This window comes from Nycticebus coucang, chromosome X (genome assembly GCF_027406575.1).
Source record: "Nycticebus coucang isolate mNycCou1 chromosome X, mNycCou1.pri, whole genome shotgun sequence".
Lineage (NCBI taxonomy): Eukaryota > Metazoa > Chordata > Mammalia > Primates > Lorisidae > Nycticebus > Nycticebus coucang.
Genome location: NC_069804.1, coordinates 112112742 through 112120709, shown reverse-complemented (window position 1 = coordinate 112120709; position 7968 = coordinate 112112742). Strand labels below are relative to the sequence as shown.

General features: G+C 46.1%; 1 pseudogene across 1 annotated transcript; it reads right to left on the bottom strand.

Moving 5' to 3' along the window:
• Positions 1–1654: 1654 nt before the first annotated feature.
• LOC128576942 (protein ARMCX6-like) lies at positions 1655–6304 on the bottom strand (annotated as a pseudogene). The gene is made up of 2 exons (XR_008377499.1): positions 6294–6304; positions 1655–2774 (listed from the first exon to the last, which is right to left on the bottom strand). The product of XR_008377499.1 is annotated as a protein ARMCX6-like (transcript).
• Positions 6305–7968: the final 1664 nt, after the last annotated feature.

Here is a 7968-nt window from a genome sequence, read left to right as displayed (position 1 = left end):
GTGACCTTCCTGCGTCAAGTGCCTCAAATGGTGGACGACTGCAGGCAAATGGAAATTTGTAAGCTGCAGTGGGAGTAGGGAGGTGCATGCTAATTTGAGACCACAAGCTAGGAGGAAGAAAGACCTGCTTCTGTGCTGACATCAAACAGGCTGAGCAATGAGGTGTCACTGAAGACAATATTGGCAGAGCAGGTTCCCCTGGGAAGAGTGCATTGGGGGAGGTGTCTGCAGGGAGGTGGGGGGCATCTGCAGGCACATCCTCCCTGAGAAAAAGATTGTGTAGTCAAAGTGGACTTTGCCTGGGAGAAAGGAGTGGTCACATTATCAGCTCTTTAAAACCAAGTCATCGTCCCTGGGGTGGGCCAAAGAAGCCCCAGCAAGGTGAGCCTTGATGGGGGTGTGGTGTCTCAGTGATTGCAAGTCACTTGCTGGCATCCCAGGCTCCAGGGTCTTGGAAGAGAGAGTCCCAGCCCCAGGTTGGAAGAATTCCCAGAGTTGGTCCGGGACCTGGCAGGGCCCCAGGCCTGCTGGTCAGCATGGATGGTGGGGCAGATGGTGCAAGCAGGAAAGCTGTAACCCACCTGGAACCCAGACTCTGGGGCAAGGGAGCACAAGAAAAGAAAAGAAAAGAAAAGAAAAGAAAAGAGAGCTATGCTCTGTGTGGAGAGCAGGCAGAAGGAGGGGCACTGTGGAGGCAGCTACTGCCCAGGGCACAGTGACCCACAGCAGCAGCCCAGGGAGACCTACCAGGCAAGGGCACCGGGCACAGCAGCACTGCCCAAGGGAAGATGTGTTTACTGGGCTTGCTGTGGCTTTAGGGAAGAGGACCAGTCTGACCTCGACTGTGATGATGCAGGGGCTAAAACTTGCTGGGCAGTCAGGAGATGAGGGAAGGTGTGGCAGAAAGAGCTGCTGGGACCCAGGCAGTGCTTCAGCCTTTGAGGCTCTTCCTTCCCTGCCAGGGGTGTCTGGACCTCTTCCTGGGTCCCACCTAAGGCACAGGGTGTTGGGGGTGCATAGGTAAGAACGACGGTTTCCCCAAAAGAAGCAGCAGCCAAGCCTTCTTACTCCATCAGGGAGTAGCGCCTGCATCCCGAGGAAGACAGGAGGGCTGTGAGCAAGTTTAACAGCGGATTTGCAGGAGAGAGAGAACTACACAAGGTAGGCACTGGGCAAGGGGCAACCTGTACTGTGATCGCCATGCATTCACTGCTCACGGATGTGGGGCAGAGCACCCCTCACCCCACCACCGCTAACTCTACCTCCACCCCCACCCCCACAATGGGATGAACAGACAAAGGCCAAGGATACTGACCTTCCTCTCTAGGAAGGCAGTCAAGGAAAGACACCTTTATGGAGGGGATTGTGCTGTGGCAGGCACTCCGCTGCCTGCTTCAGGGGTATTTTCTCATTTAGGCCCCTCACCTTCCATCTTAATTCCATCAGCCGCCTCCACCCCAGTCTCCTAGCCCTGCCTCCAGCCCCTTCCTGAGGCTCATTCTGAGCATTGCATCCTCCTGCTACCCTTGCCTTCTGTCAGCACTGGGAAGTGTGCCTGTGTCAGGGAGCAGATGCCCCAGTCTGCTGGCGTTTATCATGTGGTTTTTCGCTTTCTCTTCATGCAGATTATAAACTCAAGGACAAGGGTCAGGTCTCTATTTTTGCCAATCGAAGCACACAACTTTATTGATGATACACACAGATGTGGGCTTGGGTGGAAGAGGTTAAGTCAGTACAGTAGATAGAATGGGAGTCCCCTTTTTTTGATGAATAGGTTCCCCATCTGTCAGCTCGTGTAGAAGAGAGTAGATGAAAAGTAATTCAACCTAAGCCACAACAAATACATTTTCAGCTCAAGCTCTGATGTGGGGCTGGTCTGTGCAAAGTGGTTCTGCTCTGGGAGGGAGACCACCCCCATCATAGGTAACATATGATTTGGTGTTCTTTATCCACAGCAGGCAGCCAGAGTGATCCCTTTACCACATGAAGGAGGCTTCCAGGGAGTAATTTACATTGCACTTTGCCTGCAGACTGCAAAACCAAGGAGTTATTCAAAGCTCTGTGGGAGGCCCTGCCTGGCCAATAGGAGTGTGGTCCTCCATTTAGCACTGGCACTTTCACCCAGTGATGTGGTGATCGCTAAGGCTGGGTCTTCCCTAGCACCCTCCGCAGATTCTTTGATATCTGCAGGCCAAGTGGATTCGGGGTGGATTCAGTCCCATTGTGTTCCAGGTGGCCATTTACAGGGCAAGGGTTTCCGGGGGCATCTCTCTGTTTCCATTTCTGATAAAGAGGGTCATGAATGACAATAGCATCTGGGCACTGAGCAATTCCCCTGCCAAGACTGGCTTTTCGGACAAACACATCAGCGGTTTTAAAAGCTGAACCTTAGCACTTCCACTTTCCTCTGATATCAAAGGAAACTTCAAGTCTGAAGCAGACTTGGCAAGCATGTTATTAATAACTGTCATGCTTATTAACAAATTTAATCCGGCCTGCTGCAGAAATGAGTTGCAGCCATGTAACACAGGCTCCTGACACACTTCAATGATGTACATCTTAATCTGGCCCTGCTTTTCAATACTCACATTCAAGTTATCTGGGGCACACAAAGCCTCTCCAACAGCGGGGTCAGGAGTGGGGATTGTGTTTCTAACATTGAGGGACTGGCCAAAGGACTATTGATAGTGTGGCAAAATGAAAAACCTGCATCCTTGGGTTCATGATATATTTTTCCCTGAATGAAAAGACACTTGAAGAGGTTAAAACTCCAACTAACATTTCTTCATCATCCCCCTAAAATGTCATCATTTTTATTGGGGAAAAGGAAATTATTGTATGATTTGATAGTGTCCTTTTGGAGAGATCTTGGTTCTTACTGCCCATGGTTCATGTACGTCTTATCTCCATGGCTTTGCTTTTCCTGGACCATGGACTGAAGACTAGAGCCCTTACCTTTCCCCACCCCTGTCAGCAGCTCCCCACCTCTTCCAATCTTTTCTTCCTTTGTTGCACCTTCTTCTGATTAATAGATCCCATCCACAGACGTGTTTTCACTAATTCATTAATCTGAGGACATCCTACACATATTACAAGTCATAGATGGGTCTCACTCTTAAAAAAGGAAAAGTCATCTAGTTGTAATGTTCTAAGAAGGAGATTGTTATACATGCTTTTCCTGGACACAAGCTATCTAACTGACATTCAATGTGGACCTAGGAACAATGTAAACACAGAGAGCTTTGATACAAGTCTCCTCAGAGAGTCACATCAACAAACAGAGTACATGAGTATCTGTATCTCCCTTTCCTGATGTAGGGTTACAATTTTCAAATGTTTCTCCTATGAGCATTTACCTCTCTCAATCTCATTTCCACTCTTTCCCCAGAGGCACAGCACCTACCTTTTTCCTGTACCAAGATAAAAGGGGGGCAAGAAAAAAGGCTGGGAGTGGGACAAGCTGAGTTTCCTCTGATCTTTGTGTTCTGACTCTGACATCTCATTCCTACCTTTTATCTACAGCAGGCATCCTCAAACTTCTTAAACACGGGGCCAATTCACTGTCCCTCAGACCGTTGGAGGGCCAGACTATAGCTTAAAGTAAAAAACTATAAACAAATTTTCTATGCACACTGCACATATCTTATTTTGAAGTAAAAAAACAAAACAGGAACAAATACAATCACACCACCTCATGTGGCCCGCGGGCCGCAGATTGAGGACCCCTGATCTACAGATATCACACTCTGCGGATCATATGCCTCCCTTTCTTTCCCAAATTATTTTCTAAAGGTAGACAGACAAATAATAGAGATTGGTAGATGTACTGGCATATAGTCTGGGGGTGCACCTTCTCCAGAGTGAACAAGCTTTCAGAAGTACCCATAACACCCTGCCCTCTCCCATTTTTCTGCTTTACTCCACTTCACCCCTACCTTTTCTTCCCGATAGATATTGACAGTGCTTTCCCAGAACCAAAAACGACTGGGATCAGGGTTTTCTGAAAACAGGACAAGAATGGAAGAGCATCTTCTGGTTTAGCACTTGCCTCTGCCGCCCCCTTGTGACCAGTTCTGGACCCACATTTACTTGAAGAAATGCGCGCTTGCTTCAGTCTCCAACAAATATCCCCTCAAGCGCTTCCTCTTCCTTTCTTATGGGTTATGCCGCCCCCTACAGACAGACAAACAAATATCTATCGGTTAGAGTCTGTGAACATTTAGCGCTGGCTTTTTAGACCACAGTTCCTGCAATTTATTGATTCAGGACTTTCAAACATTTCTCATTTATCACTCCCAGGTCTCCAGCATCAGTTCTGTCCGACCCCATGCACCATTGGAGAACTAAAATGAATTGGTGGGTGGGGTGGGGGTGTAAAAGAATCTGACTCTGCCCCAACTGTGACCCTAAGACTTCTCAGGCAAGCCTTATTATTCTCACACCAACCTGCACATAATCAGAGCTATTTCTTACGTCTTCACCCAGCTAGAATCACGTCTCTGTGTGGTCAACAGGGAACTGATGGCTGGATCAAAAACCACTTCTCCACAGATCTTGATCACCTGGGATACATGTCACAAATGAGCCATAGTTGCCAATTTCCCCTCCCACCAGCAGCGAAGCAATAATGTACCCACCTATCTCTCTTCCCCCCAGCACACTAGAACTGTCGGTTTGTTCTTTAACAATCCTAGAAGCCAAAATAAAGTGCATTTCCATTTTGTTAGAATTTGCCTTTCTCTAATTTATAGAGAGAAGACTTTCCTCATCCTTTCATATTTTCTCCTGGAGCAACTGTCTGTTTCTATTTCTACTTCTCTATCTTCTAGAATAGAGGGAAATGGCTCATCTCTTTACTTCTTCTCTTCTCAGTAACTAATTCCCCCTTGGACCTGTGAAAAAGCATATTTCATAAAGTAAGCCATGGAGGGATAGAGATATTTTCATTATTCACTTCTTGCTTCTGCTCCATTTTAGAAAAATGGACTTTCTAAAAATAAATTTATATCTTTATATATAGGGAGTCACTCCTATATAAGGAGTGATGTTTCCTGGAATTTCACCACTGAAATATGTCTGAGAATAGGATTTAAGGCAAAACACATTTTAGCTGCAACACCAGATGTTAAAGTCAATGGGACATGGAAGCGAACAGAGCTGCCTCTTGGACGTGAAGACCACCTATGGAACGACACTCATAGCTCAGTGGGTATGGCACCAGCCACATACACTGAGGGAGCCGGGTTCAAACACGGCCCAGGCCAGCTAAACAACAAGGGGAACTGCAACAAAAAATAGTTGGGCATTGAGACAGGCGCCTGTAGTCCCAGCTACTTGGGAGGCTGAGGCAAGAGAATCACTTAAGCCCAAGAGTTTGAGGTTGCTGTACTCTACCAAGGGCTACATAGTGAGAGTTTGTCTCAAAAAAAAAAAAAATGACAAAATAACAATTTCACCTAAGAACTCAAATGTAAGGAGAAAAATCAAATGGAAAGTCCTTTTTTTTTTTTTTGAGACAGAGTCTCAAGCTGTCGCCCTGGGTAGAGTGCCATGGCATCCACAGCTCACAGCAACCTCCAACTCTCAGGCTTAAGGGATTTTCTTGACTCAACCTCCCAAGGAGCTGGGCCTACAGGCACCTGCCACAAAGCCCAGCCATTTTGTTGTTGTTGTTGTTGTTGCAGTTGTCACTGTTTTTTTAGCAGGCCCAGCTGGGTCTGAACCTGCCAGCCTCATTGTATGTGGCCGGCACCCTACCCACTGAGATATGGGTGCTGCCCAAATGGAAAATCTTAAAATTAATAAATATAATAGTGACGTTCAGCCTTAGCTCCAACATATAAAGAGCTTGGAAATCATGGCTAATCTTCTCATAACAAGGAAAAATGCTGAACAAATAGAAAACCAACTTTTCTAAGATGCAACATAAAATTTAGGCCACAGAGTAAACCAACACCTCGAAATCTAGAGATACAAGTAGAATCACAGGCAAGACCAGTTTGCCTGAAGCAGAAGGATCTGGAGCTAATTACTAGTAGGAATGCTTAAATAGTATTTTTTTTTTTTTTTGAGACAGAGTCTCACTTTGTTGCCCTCAGTAGAATGCCATAGCATCACAGCTGACAGAAACCTCAAACTCTTGGGCTTAAGTGATTCTCTTGCCTCAGACTCCCAAGTAGCTGGGACTACAGACGCCCTCCACAGCGCCCAACTATTTTTTGTTGTTGTCGTTTTAGCAGGCCCTGGCCGGGTTCAAACCCACCAGCCCCAGTGTATGTGGCTGGCGCCCTAACCATTTAGCCATGGCGCCAAGCCTTAAATAGTAATTTTGATGACTTGCTAAAGGCTAAGTGTGGATTCGCTTGAGAATTCAAAACTCCTAGTGGACCACTCTTGGAGGAGTGCCATACTGTCATTGATTTTTACCACAAGGAACCCCAACACGTTTTTTTGTTGTTGTTTGGTTGGTTGGTTTTTTGAGACAGAGTCTCACTGTGTCACCCCAGTAGAGTGCTGTGGCGTCACAGCTCACAGCAACCTCAAACTCTAGGTCTTAAGTGATTCTCTTGCCTCAACCTCCCAAGCACCCGGGACTACAGGCACATGCCACAACTCCTGGCTATTTTCTTGTTGCAGTTGTCATTGTTGTTTAGCTGACCCGGGCCGCCTCGAACATGCCAGCCTCAGTGAATGTAGCTGACGCCATAACCACTGTGTACCGGCACCCGGCCAGGTTCTTATATTAAAGATCAGAGGCGGGGCTGCGGAGCTTTACGCAGCGTATGACGTCATAATGTAGAGCCTAGGAACACAGAGCAGACTCCAGGCCAAATCTGTTATGATCGCTGCTGCCCTCGGAAGGATGAGGAGGGCTGCTCCAGGGAAGCTGCTGCCGGAATCCGGCTTCCAGGTTCTTAGGGGGCTGGCCCAGCCTCTCGTCCTGACGTTCCTGCTCGCGTCCATCACTATCTCCAGTGTCATATCACTTAACCCAAACCAAACTATATTTAATTCAAACGTTTCTGCCCCAAACGTGAGTACTCAAATACAAGAAAACCGTGTCACGCTCCCTCCCACAACTGGTAGAGAGAATAGTGAAAGAGCACTTGTGGCCCCTCCTCCCTCACTGCCTAGTCTGTTCCTAGACGGAGCTTTTGACAATGAGTATTCTAGCATACAGGAGAAAGATCTTCTCACACTCAGCGGTTCTACGTCCATCGCCAGAGACATGCTGGACAATGGTGAGTTTGGAGTAACAGACTATGACTTGACCACCAGCCCCAAGGATGATGAGTCTAATGACACCTCGATAGAAAACAAGGGTTCCATGAAAATTGAACAGTCGGTGAAACCTTTTAAGAGCCCATCTTCAAAGATAAAGGAGGAAGATAACCATTTCATTTTTTATTTTATTATCTTTGCTTTTTGTGTAGCTGTCACTTATGTTACTTACCACAACAAAAGGAAGATTTTCCTTTTGATTCAAAGCCGGAAATGGCGCGATGGCTTTTGTCCCAAAACAGTGGAATATCATCGTCTAGAACAGAACGTTAATGACGCAATGCCTTCTTTGAATATTACCAATGATTACATTTTTTAAAACACTGTGATTCGAGTTTGTTTATTATGTAGTTTTATTTGTTAGACTCTTTATCTGATATTGTGTAGATGTTTGTCATGGGCAATTGGTACTTAAATGAGAGGTTAGTCTCCCTTTTCCCTTAGTGCTTTGGAAATTCAGTGTCACAAACAAGGAGTATATAATTTTTTATCTATACTTTTAGAGCTGAATTTAATCAGGTGTCCAAAATATGAGTTAAACTTGTCTGGTTCCTGATCTGAGTGGAAATGATTTCAATTTAACTCCATTCAATACGATATTGGCTGTGGGTTTGCTGTAGATGGCCTCTATTAGTTTAAGAAATGTCACTTCTATACCAATTTTCTTAAGTGCTCTGATCATGAAGG